The 16,217-nt window shown below is 38.5% G+C and overlaps 1 protein-coding gene across 38 annotated transcripts in view; it reads right to left on the bottom strand.

Annotated features, from left to right (window-relative positions):
- SORBS2 (sorbin and SH3 domain containing 2) overlaps positions 1-16,217 on the bottom strand; it is a 143,254-nt gene that overhangs the window by 124,109 nt on the left and 2,928 nt on the right. For 3 of the 38 annotated variants that reach the window (XM_052682545.1, XM_052682549.1, XM_052682554.1), the window contains exon 1: positions 13,860-14,038. The exons of 32 other annotated variants lie outside the window; for them this stretch is intronic. The gene's annotated coding sequence lies outside the window, so the exon portion shown is untranslated. Of the gene's footprint in view, positions 1-13,437; positions 13,647-13,859; positions 14,039-15,881; positions 16,075-16,217 lie in introns of those variants that run through there. 3 more of the 38 variants (XM_052682542.1, XM_052682574.1, XM_052682546.1) reach the window with 3 other exon arrangements.

The following is a 16,217-nucleotide window of genomic DNA, read 5'->3' as shown; positions in this document are numbered from 1 at the left end:
TAACCTGTTTTTTGAAGAGAAGCTGGAAAGAGCCAGTATTACATCTTCCAGGTACCTTTGACAAAACCTGACCGAGTTTCATTTATGTCCCCACATTTAGTTTTTGATATCTAACAACACCAAAAAGCACAAATATTTTGTTTGAAATGGTTGCAATTTTTCAATGTTTAATATGGTACTTCAGAATCCTTTAAAAATTAAAATAGCTTTAACCACAAACCAATGTACTACAATATAAGGAGTCACAATCAAAATGAAATCACACTAATTTCAAACAAATTGTTAAAAGCATATTATCTAAAGATACAGCACCTCTTCTTGGTTATATGTTGTAATTCTTATGTCAGTTTCATACCATATTGCTGCTTTCCTAATGAGGTAACAAGTACTACTTTGACTGCAGCTACTGCTGTTAAATTAGACCTAAAGAATGACATGTCTGCTAAGAGCATTATTTCATTAGTAAAACTAACTTCCCCCGTTCCATGAGTAAACAGCTAAAAACATATTGGGGAAATCAATATGAGCAGGCTTTTTTCAGGAAATAGAGAACAGAAGCCTATTGTTTATCTTGCTCTCGGTATACGCTGCTAGTACATTGTTTCAAGAACCTTACACAAGGTCATTTGTCTTTCAGAATCATTTTCCACCAAAATATATTCAACTACTGTGTAAATTTGTGGGGTCTTTTTGAGAGGAATGTGGTAGTATAAAGTCTAAAACTCATATATATATATACACACATGAGCAAGGAGTTTACACCTGAAAAGCTCATTAAAACTTACAAACTCAGATGACTGGACTTGTTCTACCAAGTGCTCACATTAATTTTTTGAGCCCAAATTCGATGTTACAAAACAACAACAACAAATACTTTAGCTATATCAAATGCAAGAACCAGACTATTTAGCTTAAAGACAATTAATCTGGGAGAAAGCAACATTCAAATGATAGTTTATCCTCCAGTTATGCTGAAACATTAACACCCATGGACAACATGTTCCCCTCTCAATGTAGCAAAGCCACCACTATGAAGTCCTGCCTGCTCCTGTGCATGACTGCCTCTCTCTGTCTTAAGTTATCCGGTCCACAAAAAGCAGAAGAAACTCATGAAAGATAGGCAAGGTTCAATTCCCTCCTTTTATTTCACAAAGCTTTATGATACAGAACATCACGAGGCCTGATGCCATTTTGTTCTTTCTTAAATAGCCAGATAAAAGCCAGGCCAGCTTTACACATCCACATTGTGAATTAAGTTTCTGTTTCAATTACCATGACTAAATCCACCAAGGAATTTAGGCTTCTCAATAATTAACACAATGGTGTTCAGAAAACTTGCAAAGCTGTCAATTTTGTTAAGAAAAAAGAGACCTACATTACAAATCGTACAAGTTTTACCAACCAAGCAATTTTAACATTTTCTGCTACTCACAGCATAGAGTAGAGGAAAGCAGACCTACTACAATTGAAGTTTTCACAGTCTGAATCCCAGGGGGAAGGGAATTATACTTGTCAAATCCGTTCAACAAAAAACCTCACACTAGAAGTCAATCAAACAACAGGTTTGAAAAGCAGTGGTGAGAGACATCTTCCCTTAACTGCTCCTTTAGTCAGTTTATCCATTGTGCTACTACAATCCACTTAATTGCAAACACGAATGCATGCGTACAAAGACCTAAGGACATAAGCACTTGTGCAAAGCCTTAAAGGTTTCAGGCTACAGGTAGATCACACTTAGTGTTTTAGAACACAAACTAATACTGGCAGAATCTCAATAATTTTTCTCACGTGGTATTTTCAAGAGTCAGTGTTCAAAACAGTATCTGATTTTCAAGACCACAAGACCCAACATTTAGGTTTCTTCTGATTTAAACATATTGACATCATAAAAATAACCAAAGTCAGCCAAAGCTCACTGACATACAATTGCTTCTGATCCAACTCTCAGACCGCTGCTCAATTTTTACAGAGTTCTGGCAGTTACTGATTCCTAAGGCTGCAAAACTGACAGTTATTCCAGGAACCCAGGTGTGTGCCATCTCTAGATTGAGGCCACTTGGACCTACCCTTTCAGCGGCAGACAAAATTTGAGTCAATTCTCCTATAATTCCTTACACCATGAAAGGCTTAAAGAGGAATCTTTAGGTTATTTTGCCCATCTGCTTCACTACAGCAACAGTAATTAACAGTATGCATATAATTCCAGACGGATGCAATTCAACTGTTTCAGAAGGCATCCAACAAGAAAGATACCTCAACTTCTATAGATTCTCCACTGCTTTGTTATCCATAGCATAATTTTTATTCTAGTTATAAGAGATGTCCTTTACTGTAATTTAAGCTTGAAATGTTGCTGTAATTTGTATCTGAAATGATCTGCTGTTCAGGTGATGTAGTAGAATTAAGTTCAAATTCCAAACGTGCTCATTAAGAAAAAGCAGGCCCAGCTCTACCCAGTGCAAGCATCTTAACATTTCATGGTATACTAGCTTCGCAACAAATTTGAGAGTCTGATAGCTATCAGTGAGGTTTAACATGGGTTGGCTCCCCAACCCATGACCACAAAGCTGGTTTTGTGGTCAGACTAAAGTTTTTCTGTTGATCTCTAATCACAATCAAGCTATGTGTCACCCTTAAACTTCTATTAAGTTAGAAATGGTCTGTACATCTTAGCTAGCATCACCATGTCCTCAAGGCACTATGAAACTAAAAACAATCCCAAAAATAGGCTTTAGCATACCAGATCACCAGTACCACATAAATGCAGACAGTAGCTTCCTTGTATATTCCTTCTCACTCATGCATCAGAAGGTAAATGTAAGCATTCAACATGTAAGTAAACCTGTAATTGGTTACACCAATATCATCAATGGACATGTAGAGCAGGATGTTACTGCACAGCTGCACACTCATACTGTCTTGAAAGAACAAAGCCATAGCATTTTATTAACTGCATGCAGTAACAGGGATTGAAATTTTACTAGAAAACAACATCTCATGTCCTAGAGAACTTTCAACTGATTTTTTTGTTTGTTTGTTTGTTTAAAAAAATTTGAGAGTCCAAATACATTTCTGAAACAGATGCTTTCCACACAGTCCAAATAATTAGAGACTTGTAACCTACTTGGGAGATAAGGTTTGCAAATGTGTTAGAGAAGAGGAATGACATAACAGCAGAAATCTGCTTAATGATCCATTGGTGGGTTTCTTGGTGTTTTTTTTTTTGGTGGTGAGTGCCTTGATTAATCTCCTCTTCTGTATGACGCATAATGATTAACAGGAAGTGCTTACACAGAAAATTGTTCAATTCCTATTCAAGTCTTCATCTGAAAATAATTATTTCTCTAGAGATGTGGCAGTTCCTCATGCTGGCAACTTGGAGCGAAAGGAAGATTTTGCTTCTAGGAAGTTCTTCAGCTTCCGAAGATGAAGTTCTAGTAAAATGCCAACAATCCTCAGTAGATACTCTGTAACCAAATTAGCCCTTGCCTCCAGGCAGATGACTCAGGAAATCAGTGCTGAGTTTCTGTTTGTTTTGCCTTCTTATTAACAGAAGCACATTAAGTATGCAGTCATTTATCATGTACTGCTTCGGCTCCTGCTAAATGACGGTAAGGGCACTTTTACAGTTTTTATTTCCTATTTATGTTCCCTGCAGTACCTTTAATTGTTGAACACACTATTTATTTGAAACATTTGTTTGAGCTATATCCATGCTTCTCCTAGCTGGGCAAAGACAAGCTCATGTTTAATGTGTAATGTAATGTAAGGTGATGCAAGATATGCTGCAATGCTGGTTGCTCAACCCTAATTTATCTGCAGGCCTCCACTCATTTTTCACTAACAGAGCTAGACTTCTGCATAAGCGGCAACTACAGCAATGACAAGACAGTACTTGAGGATGATACACAATTTTTTTGAAGCAATTTCCTAATTTTCCTCCCTCAGCACACTTTCATTACTGATCAGTAATGAATGCTAGTAATTAATAAAGAATTCAGAACTGCAACTATGTTTTTCACCACAGGTATTCTCCCTGCGTAGAAAAATTCTTCAACAATGTAGTTGCTGAATAAACATAAATCTAAAGTAACACTTTCTTGCTATCTCAGATTTTGGTAGCCAGTACATGGGCTACATGTGTTTTTCAAGAGAAGCTGTGCACGCACCTTATGAAAACCAGTCCTTAAGAGATCTAAACCAGCAGAACAAAGGCCAGCACCAACAAGGAATACAGAGGAAAAACTCTTGAGAACACTCTCAAACAGTACCAAATTGACAGTTAAAATTATATGTCTACACTTACTTTGCACATTTTATTAAAAGAAGCAGTATCTCTGCATCATATAATGAACCTAAACCCATGGTAGCTGAAGGAAGAAAGCTCGAAGAGCAGAAATGAAAATATTGCTCACACTCAGGCAGATCTTAAGGTATGTGAGATCTGGAAATAATAGCATAATCTGAAGCAGTTATTATGACATAAAGTTGCACATTTCTTAGGTAATTTCCTCTTTGAACAAAATAAAACAAAACAAAAAAAACAACAACAAAAAAAAAAACATACGGAAACATGGATTTCCCTTCCTAGAAACTGTTTACTTCCTGATAACTTTAACATCCTCTGTTTTTAAAAGTCATCCACTTATTAACTATAAAAACCTCAGATGATTTGTTTTTGTCTCAGGGTTTTTTGATTTTTCATTACCTTGGTTCTGGTCAAAACAAATTCCCAATTCTAGTCCTGGGATAATGATCAGACAAGATCGAAAAAGTTTGTACTTGAAACTGAAGGATGAAGTCAGTGACTTCTGCTATCCTGTTTCATAAATGACTTGAAAACTTTACACACACAAGAATTTCAAAAAGTTGAAAGGTAAGTTTTCTCTAGTGAATTTACACCAGAGTAAACTTTTTTAGATTTCTGTCTTACCTCCTAAAAGAGAATGTAGAGATAATAATGTTAAATCGGCACTGTACACAAGAACATCACAAGTAAGGACATTTGAACATCTCACCAGAAGTAAACTTAATACAAATTTAGTATTCAAAACACATTTAGCTCCTTATATTGCTTTGCCTTCTGCTATGGACCATCTGACATGCAGTTTAAGCTTATTTTTTTCCTCTGAGAATTAAACAAATTTCTCATGCAGAAAATATTAGGAAAGCATTTAGTTTATTTTTACAATAGTCAGATAAACTGAGCACCACAGCAGCATCCCTCACTTGGCTCCAAATTACCTGCTACCTGACCCCTATCCACGGAATTACATTATTCCATTGCTTGTGGAAGACAGCCAGTGACAATCTCATTTTGATAGTGATATACAAGTAAGTATCTATTTGAAATATCTAATACTTTGTTCTAAAGAGTGAGCAGCCAAGAGTTGACTATTTGTGCCCAAGTTTAAACACAACACAAAGTACTCGACTGCAGAAGGGGATTATTTTGTTTTCAAATCTGCAAAATAATTAAAATACTTGAGTACATACAGAGACTAAAATACAAGAAAAATCCATGGTATGTGCTGGCATACTGTGTGTAAGTCAGAAATTTGACTAGAATGCAAATAATGACGTTAGTTACTCAAGGAGCCAACTCATTTTTCCTCACACCTGCTTCCCTTCAATCTCAGGAACAATACAGTTGTTTTTGTTTGCTCCTTATCAGGAATGCTGTTGTTTAGGCCTCTGTCATAACACAATTTAACTACAGCATCCAGGCCTGTGGTTTTCAGTAATACCACTTTATGATCAACGTAAAATTTGTCCCAAGAGACTACTCTGGCTTTTTGCTTTGAGGCTGTCACACTTGTCTACTCTGGAGCAGTAGATGTACATTGTCCACTAGCAGGCACACAGCTGCCTCCATGTCTTTCCACCACAGCAGTTTTACTTCCATCTCTTCCCTTCCTAGAGCTTTCTCAATTCTTTGTCTGTCTCCTCCTGCAACTCCCAAAGCTCTCATTGCAACTTTGTACAACTTCTGCACAGATTTTCCCACCTATTCTTTCATTCATTTGTAACAGATAGTATCCTTCTAACACAAGAATACTTCTCAAGTTTATCTATAGAGCCACTATTTGCTTGTTCTTCAAATCCCTTCTGAATTTTTTGTTTCTGCTAAGCTTCCTTTAAGAAATCAGGAAACAACTGGTATTACAGTTGAGTGGTCAGAAACATTAGTTAATACATCTGTTTTTCAGTTTACTTTTGCAATCTTGTGTGTTCCATCTACTATGTTAAGCATCTATTACAAAGATAACTCAACTCCAATCCCTTTTTTACACAGTGATGAACTAACATTGATAGAAACAATTACTAAGATGTAGTTTCCTTTCAGATAACAACTGAGAGAGTGGTCTTTTTATCCATTCATTAGGAAATAATTCATCTGCACTTTCTCCTCTGGTACAGTGAGTGCACGTCAGAATTTGAAGTGGAACATGTCTACATAGAGGCAGTGTAACACATTTGCTGTTGTACAGCTCATAGTTTTTACTTAGTCCTACTGATGTGTTCATTTTTGCTTGAGGTTTTAGCTAAACAATGACTAATCTACACTTTAAATAGCATACATTTAAGATAATTACACCACTAAATATTACAGAAAGTAAACAAATTCACACCTAGATTAATTTAAGCCCACAAGATTTTTAACTTGCTTGTAAGAAAACAATTTCCCTGTGCTGGAAAGCATCCCCCTAATATTTTACCATAGTATGTAGGTGTAGACTTGCAAATAATTTTTCTAGAGTTTGTGAGAGTTCTGACAATCAATTGTGCCCTGAACCTGGCCCGTACCCAAGACCATAATCAGTGAATCAAATGCCACTGTCAAAATCGTGTAAAAGCATAAACCTACAAGTACACACATAACAAATTTAAAACTTGTATGTCAAACCAAAGTCTTTGGTTTGGCCTTCATTCTACTGCCAAACCTATCAACACCTCACCTCTCTCTCCTACAATCACTTCCTTTGATTAACATCTTTTACATTGTGGTTATTCAAAGTAACCCATCTGATTGCATTAGTCATATTGAAATTGTTATTTCTTTGGGATTCCTAAGAACTACAGATTTATCTAGAAGAACAACAATCAAATTTATGCTAATTGCACTATCTGGGAGAGTGTCACTGCTCAGAGTTCCCAGTTAATTAGAAGTAAAATTTAATAAATGTAGTGCTAGCAACTGCAACCTTCTGTCAGAAGCTGTTCATTAAAATATACGAGATGCATAACTGGCTAGAAGGAGCAGTGTGAATCACAGGATCAGTATATGACTTCAGTGATACGTACTGAATACTTTTCAGTGGCACCCTTTTGGGATGCTACTGTATGCTTATCTCCAAAACCCTTACTATATCTTTAATAGGAAAGAAAGTACAGCGTTGATACATAAAACAAACAATAGCTGCTCAAGATTTGAAGGAGGGTAAAACACAAAATACAAAGTAATCAGTAGTGTGAGCTCTATGTTAGAAGGGAAGCATTAACTATACACCATATTTAGGTGAGTTTAGGATTGCCTGAAAAGCTACAGTCTTTTTGAAATTCAAAAGTTGCATACATGTCTTGTGGTGCTTAAAAACAATATACTGAGCCAAAGATGGAGACTTCTAATCCAGCAACTCATCTGCTTCACTGGAGAGCACAAAGCAATCTGTGCTGAGGATTTACTGATCAGCCTTCCAATAACACAGTTTCTTTGGCATTCTCGCCAATTAATAATCACCTCACATCAATTATTTAATCCTCATTATTTATTACTTCAACTATAAAAGTTCTCATTATCTGCATAATAGAGAAAGTGAGGCTCTCAAACAAAATAAAATTCACTGAGAAACAGGCATTTAGTACTTTACAAATCCCATTTTACACCTTTTTCAAAATTTGGTGCTAATACTCAATTTCAGATTAAATTTATGCTGAGAAAAAAAGGAAATAATTCTGGTTTTATAGTTATTGTGTAGCATTTTTAATATCAAGATATAATTAGCAAGAGCAGTGTTTAAACATATGGTTTAGTTACATCTGCCCTACACTTAATTCACTTAGTGATATTCAAGTAGATTGCTATGTTCCTCCTGTGGGCACCTCTAGTAATGAAAATACTGTTCATAGTCACAAACACAGACCTCTGCAGTAATGTGTGAAATCTCGAGTTCATGCATTTTTCACATGTCAGAGACCTGAATCATGGACAGGCTTCCTCTTCCCCTTTCCTAAAGCTAAACTTTGGTGAAACATGGCTTTTAGGAAGTCAACCCTACTGGATACCCTTGCTATAGTTAGAGCCAAAACAGTTTATGAAATCAGCTACCAAAAGCCATTAAGATTTTTACATATATTCACACTTTATTCCAATTAGGAGACCAGAAGTAGTCTAGATATTTGCATGAACTGAAATTTGTTCTCTTATGGGTTTTGTGGCAGTCTTCTTTGGCTTTGTAATTAATCTCGATACTTCGAGTAAAAATATAAATCTTACCACCCTGTTTTCATAACTACCTTTTCTGTATATGGTAAGCTGAAGTACTAATCTATCTTCCACAATTCACAATTCAGAAATCCCTATTTCTGTTCTTTTGTTGGTATTCCTTATATCTAAATCTAAAGATGAGTCACCATATTGTATGAAAAACATGCATCAGATCTCTGTCATTAGGAACTTATTAACCTTCTACGGTCTTACATCAGGTACAAACACTTAGGACTAGATTACTAAAGCAAAATCTGTTGCATCGTCTGCACCACGTACATCATGTTTGAGTAATATCTGTACTTTTTTGCAAGGTGACACATTGTGTTTTTTGTGACTTCACACACTTGTGTCTAACACACTTTCCCCATCAAGGAATACTTGGCTATACTTAACATTCAACATACTCTGTCTTAAGAAATCTTCTTATTCAGGTTAGAATTGATTCCTCAGACAAGACGGCAATATATTGAAAAGGACAAGCTATGGCTATCTTGCTCTTGATGTAGTTCCCCTCCTTCCCATCATTGGCTACATCATGTAATTTAAGCCTCTTAGGAGCTTTAGAACTGCCTTTCAGGATTACTGTGGTTGAACCAGGAACTCACTTATTGTCTTCACTAAAGGAAAAGAGAATCATTAAGGAACTGTGTTGGTTGTTGTTTTTTTTTCACTGTTGTTCTTGTTTTTAAACTCTGAAAGGATCCTTCCAGCTATTTTAACCTTCAGTCATAACTATCAACCTCCTCTTAGCAGAACTGTTGATGTTACAAACAAACACAATCTTGAGACATCAACGCCTCTTAATGCTCTTGCAAGCCTGCAAAACATTGCTTTTTCAGCTATGAAAACTGCCATTATTGATTCCCTTGGGTTTCCTTCAAGTATCTTTCACTTTTCTTCTGAGTCCTGAGGTAGCAAGAGTAAAACTCACTATTTGAGGGCAAATGTAGCTAGTCAGCAACTGTGGCTAAACTTACATATCAAACATTTCAGTTGTACATTCCTTCAATACTTGTGCAAATAATACTAGAAAAATACTCTACAAATAAGTCAAGCTTTTGTTATTCCACATTTCAACATTATTCAACTTATCTGTTGAAAAGGTAAATAAAAAAACTTATTGTATAACTTGATTGCTGCAAGGACTGGGAGGAAAAAGCATTGCTTTTCTTGCTAGCTTCTTCTCTCCCCCCCACCTTCACCACTATTCTTTGAGGCTTGGGATCCTCAGCATCAACTGTTAAAATAACATATTATGCTATTTAGGTTACTTAAGAACACAGAAGCACATCTGTCCTCTTCAACCCCTTAATGGTGGCTGCTGAGATTTTTAAGGATGGATGAATCAGAACACTATCATTGTTCAGCAGAGGACATAAAGTAAGTCTATTTAGGGACAGAAGCTAGGAGAAAAGGCTCAGTCTTTGGAATTTCCTGCTTTACAGCAACATTAGCTATGCTGTTACAGAACAATAGATTTGAACAGAAAAATACATTTAATGCATCAGAAAAACAAAGCAGGAATAGATCTAAAATGCTGTCATTCAGCATGCCTTTGCTCAGACGCATGCTGCCCTTTAAGTTTATACTTCTGTCCACTATCACACCATAATCCTTCACATCCATGAGGTTTGCCATTACATCACTGCCTATGAAAGTCTTTTTACCTTTTTGTTTTAGGCTGGGCTCAAGATAGTTAAGGCATTTCACAATAATAGAAATATCAGCATCTCACTGAGCCTTTTTTTTTTTTTTTTTTTTTTTTTTTTTATGGGAGTATACTTTTGGTAATATGCTTGTGTGTAAAGAAGCCACACTATCTGAAGAAAAATGAACAAAGTCTGAGTACCTGTAGTATTTAGGTACCATGGGTACCTAACATTTCCTTAACAGAATGCTCTACACTACATCCAACAGAATATAAAGAAAATACATTCTGTCAGTGAGTAACAACAATGCAATACTGAAATAGTGATACAGAAAATGATCAGTATCAGTGTGATACATCAAACTACATATTTGCAAAATTCAAATTTACAAACCTCCAAGAATTGTCCGCATTACTCAGACAGCCTCACTGGAGCAAAACTTTTGTTACAAGGTCACATCTGATGTAATTTACTTGCTCCAGATGAACCCTATCATTGGCATATCATACACAATACCTGATCCTTCCAATACGGAAGCAGCATTCGGCTGTTCCACAGTGCAACCTTATACACTGCACTCTAATTTGATATCTGAGAGCGGTCTCTAGGCATGTGACATCCGTACTGTTGCTCACGTTGATCATATATGTAAGTCTATGGCATTTCAGGGACTAGCCCATAGGTGGAGGGCAGATTACATTCCCACATTAGCACTCTTAGAAGGTTATTGTGCTCCACAGAACACATGGTTGGTCGATGCTTATCAATGTTTGTTCAAATCTAGTGATTTTAAACAAACATACCAAACTGCTACAGCACTTGGCTTCTTTAATCCATCTCTTCATTTTTATTGTTATTTGCACCTGCTGCTGTAATATTATGTTTCAGGATTGATCTCCCTGCTTTTGCTTTGCTGGTAACCTGTTTATAATCACAACACATAGGCCCAGAGTCACCTTCAAGAGTCAGATCTCTCAAAAATGTTTGAAGTGACTCATGTTAAAGCATGACAGCTGGTGTTATTTACCTCACTGCAGACCAAAACAGTCTGACTTTGCATAACCTACAGATTTTCAAATCAAGTACAATAATTTCTTGGACTGAAACCATAGTTCTCCTGAAATGAAAAAAAAAAACTATGCTTTAACTGAAATTTGATGTCAACCTTTCCACTGCTGAAATATCCAATTTGTCTTGTCTCATATTATTCTCAAGATCTTCTTACTAGCCTTTAAAAATGTAGTTGATCGTGAGCTGAAAAACGTATATCCTCTTCTATACCTATTTGATTTCAACATTTGAGACAAGACCTTCATACCTTATATCACGTACCATTAGTCCATATTGGGTACACACTTTACTTAGTCACTGCTTTTTCCCCTCTAACTCATTAACATTCTTCCTTCTAACCATATTCCATTGCAGCACCTTCATGGCCATTACTGACAGTCACCGATTTGATTTACAAATACCTCAGAGGGGATCAGATGTTGCCAAAGAGACAGTAAGGCAACAGAGGGAAGCCGGGAACTGATATGAGAAAGAAGACAAAGGGAGAACGACAGAATAGAAAGAATGCAGAATATTGTTCTCAATAATAATAGAGACTAATAAGATGCATCTACCAGCACCTAACTGGCTGTACGTTGATTTGTCACAGCTAGTCCTCATATGCTTTCTTAGACTACAATTTTTTCACAGTAAGATATATCCAGCTTGATCTGTAAGGTCCTTGACTTTTTGCATACTACTATGCCTATACTTCTTACTGTAATAATAGAAGCTCTCTATCTCTTTGTTAGAGGCTGACAAACACCTCCTAAAGGAAATGCTAGATCAGCTTATCATTTTCAACATAATTAAAGACTCAATCATGAATATTCATGTAGCATCACGCTGTAAATATTCATTCCACTTATCAGAACACAGAAAAAAGTGGATCTCTAAACAATTTACTATATGACCTCTACACATAAGAAGTTGGGGTGTACATTCATCTGTTAGTGAAATCCTGAAACAGTTTGAGAAAGATGGAGCTTTTCTAAGAGGGAAAATACATGGTTGCGATCTGTTTATCAACTGCTATTTCTAAATGCGATGTTCCATTTGGGGAATAGTTGCTGACCACGTTTATCCAAATACCTTTGCAGCACATATACACAGAAATAACACATTGGAATTTGACTCCTAATTACAGAAACTGGTTACTAATTTAACTATAAAGATCCCAGACCTCAAATTCCTGATCTCATGCCTTCTCAACTGTTCAAATAAATGGTTCATCTCAATGTAACTGAAAGCCATGTAATTAAGAGTTAATACCAATTATTTCTTTTCTCTAGTTACAAAGCAAATCATATCATTCAGTTGCCAGAATAATCAAATGCATTTCGGTATTAGGTAATTAAGAATTATATTAGCAAGAATACATTTAGTAGTTCATGAAATGATACTTTTACTATAAAAGTTTGTATTGAGGAACTGTAGTTTTATCGACCTCTGTAAAACAGACGCGTTGTGATATCTGTTCAGAGCAATTCCTTTTGCATTGAAAACCTACAGTACGAACACACAACCCCAATCAGATGACTTACTGTGTTTCAATGACTGCCTCACATTTGCATTCATGGTTTTATTTATTTTTTGTTAAGCAGAAAGCCTGCCACTGGGATCGTTCAATAAAAGTTTAACCGCCCTGTGCTGTTAATTGTGCTTGTGCTCCATGTGGAGTGCTGGTTTCCTTCCTTGTACCAAGCATTGAGCAGAGGGACACAATGGGCGTGTTGTGCTCCATGCAGCACGGTATGTGCCATATCTGAACGGGAGGTGTGAGCTGGCTGTGTCACTGCTGCTCTTACCAGTGCCAGTACCAGAAAGCAATCAACCACAGCACTGGGGCATGCAGTCCATGGAAGCCTAGTGAAAAAGCTGCTCCTTATTATGACCTACATATTGCACAGCAGCAGTCAGACAATTTAAAGCTAGTTACGCCGAGGCTGAGCACAACGCATTAATTCCAATCACAAAGAATTCAGTGACTTGAGGCTTTTCAAATACGTTTGCAAGTTTGATAATGTATCATATCCCATGCTATCCTGACAGCACAAAGCATAATGGAAAATGAAAACCCTTTATGGTAGGAAATGCAAACATATGATTGCATCTGCTACTGCACGCAATCTTTTGACTCTACAGCTATGTTAGAACACAACACTAAAACAAGATGCAGTCAGACCGATGCACTCAGCCATCACTCCACACAAGTCTGTGACCAAACCATCCCTTAAACAAAGGTACCTGGCGAAGCTTATTTCTCGCGAACGGTTTTGCTCGGAACACAGTTTCACAAGGCAGGACCAGTCCCCGCAGAGCCGTACGTCTCCCCGGAGCCGGGATGCTCGGCAGCCTCCCTTTGTGCGGAGCGCGGCGGCACACCCTCTGCGCGCAGCCCGCGGGGTCGGCAGGCCGGGCGGGGTCGGTCCGGCACCTGCCCGCTGCTAACCGCGGGGCCGCCAGCCCCTGCTCAGCCCTCTCGGCGGGCACCGAGATAACGCCGTGGGGCTGCCTCGCCTTTACGAGACAAAAACCCGCTCGGCTGCCTGACAGCAGATATGCGGCGTTATCGCTCCGCATTCCGCCTCCGATCAGCCGACGGCAGCGGCAGTCACCGGCTTGTCAAAATGGCAGCTCCGACGCGCTAACCCGCTGTCTTTACTCACTCGCGCGCCCGTTTCTTCTGAGTCCTCAGAGGAGACGCGTGTTTATTGCTCGGCAGAGCCCGGCACGCCGTGTCACATTGTTTTCCACCAGCAAAATGGCTGGTCCGTTCAGCACCGCCGCCGCCGGCCCGCGGTGCTGCCCCGGCTTGCGGGAGCCATGGCAACAGCCCGCCGCCGGCCCGCCCAGCACGCACAGCCCGGCCCGCCCCCGGCCCAGCTCAGCGAGGGGCCGCGAGGGATCCGGGCCAGGGCGGTGCCTGCTGCGTTATGTGAGCGTGTGCCGGCCGGCGCTCGCTGGACGCGCTGAATTTGGGCACGGGAGCTGTTTAATAGGGCGAAGCATCTGCGGTAAATCCCGATTTAGGAAAGGGAAAAAAAGCATTACACAAAGCAGCAACACAAAGGTGATGAAGCCCCACTCGTTTACCACAGAAGCTATCACAGTTACCCTTTCTTAGCCTTAATGGATTAAAGGTTGCTGCATATTAGGCAAATTTCAGAAGATTGCACACTGTAATCACTTCATGAAACAATTTTACCCTACTTAGAGTAACATGTCTCAGTGCAGGGAGTAGAGGAGGCAACTGCTGGTAAAAGTTTAACCTATCAGGTTGTGCCACCCCACACAAATAAGAGCTGGTAAAGTACACACACTTCTTCAACTCAGTATTATGAAAAACATTTTAAAACATTGTAAGTATTTAAGCACGCAGTATTTGAAACACAAAAACTGAGTATTGACTGAGAATGGTTTTGGTGCTTCAGGCTGCCTGAAGAGGTTGTGGATGCCCCATCCTTGGAGGTGTTCAAGATCAGGTTGGATGGGGCCCTGGGAAGCCTGGTTTAGCATTAAACGTGGAGATTGGTGGCCCTGCATGTGGCAGGGGGGTTGGAGATTCATGATCCTTGAGGTCCCTTCCAACCCTGGCCATTCTGTCGTTCCAGTCCCTTCCTACCCATTAATAGGAACTAACGTAGTTTGTGCAAACCGTGGCCATTCCTTGTTCAGTCTCGCATATTGGAGAGCTGCCAGCCCCAAACACAATGTGCAGACTGAGCTGTGCTGCTTCTCCATCCACCCAATCCCCATTTCTGATACCAGGCACTCATCTTTCAGTATAATCACAAGCAGAGATTTTAGATCTACACATTTCTTTCCACGGTATCTTTACCCTGGTACTCTCATTTTAGTTCCTCTTGAAGTCATTAATACTAATAAGTAATAATAAATGAGAAGAAGAGGAAAATTGTGTGTGGGATGCATACTTTGTTCCATGGTTACAGTCCAACAATACCTTCTGATCAGAAGTCTGCTGATTTGGCAACCTGATTTTGAAGCTTTCAGCTGGGAAACATTAAACTACTGAAGTAATTATTTACACACAAACTAAGTATTATAACAGAACCACTCTGCAAGAATAGCATTTCACCATGTTCAGTCAACTTTTTTGTTAATAAGCAACATGAAGACAGTAGTTCCAGTCTCTTGCTTCTCAATGCACTGACACAGTCACTGACTCTACAAAAACATTCTTCAGTAAGTGGAAATAAGTAAACTCTGAAGCGCTCCAGACTCTAAAGTGCTAACATGTTGTGATTATCATTATAGCACTCTCTATAGGCAGGCTGAAATCTCAATTGATGAAAAAAATAGAGGTAGTGAGTTTTAAAACAATAAGCTAGAGCTAGAAAAGTTTCATGATGCTTGTCCATGTCTATTTATACAGCATTAACATATAATGCAAGTTCTGTATTATAGAAAAAAGGGCTCTTGAAGTTACTTTAAAAGAACTATCTGAAGACAACAGTGCAGTAATTCAATCTTCAGGGCTCAAGCTCGATGTTTTTAATACAGACATATTTCCAGTTAAAAGCAATGGAGCTTTTGTCTGTGGTACACATGCAGGACCCTTCAATACCTTTCCTTCTCTTTGCTAACATAGACCATGAGGGAGAAGTTAGAAGAGACTTAATTGAAGAGCAGATTATGGTTCCAGGCCAGCAAATCTAAGAGAACCTAACCTGTTTGGGACCACTGAGAAGCTCCACAGATGTCTGAGAAAGTTTTGTTGCATCTTCTGCACATCCAGTCCATTTTTTTTCCTCCTAATAAAATCCAGTTAAATCATGGCAGTAAGGGTGGAATGAGACACACAGTACTGCTGTCAATCTGGATAAACTGGACAAGTCCCACTGCTCAGGTGCAGTGATGCATCTGGGAAAAGTACAAGTTGATTGAAATTGTGGCTGCCTATTGCCATCACATAAAAATTCTAGTTCAATTATATAGTGGTATTGCCCCGTGCAATAAGTGTTTAAACACTTAAAAGGTAACTATTTGCTTGCCGTGGTCTAAAC

This window comes from Tympanuchus pallidicinctus, unplaced genomic scaffold (assembly GCF_026119805.1).
Source record: "Tympanuchus pallidicinctus isolate F22 unplaced genomic scaffold, pur_lepc_1.0 scaffold2, whole genome shotgun sequence".
NCBI lineage: Eukaryota > Metazoa > Chordata > Aves > Galliformes > Phasianidae > Tympanuchus > Tympanuchus pallidicinctus.
The sequence above is the reverse complement of the archived record's forward strand: the minus strand, read 5'-3'. Positions and strand labels throughout refer to the sequence as shown.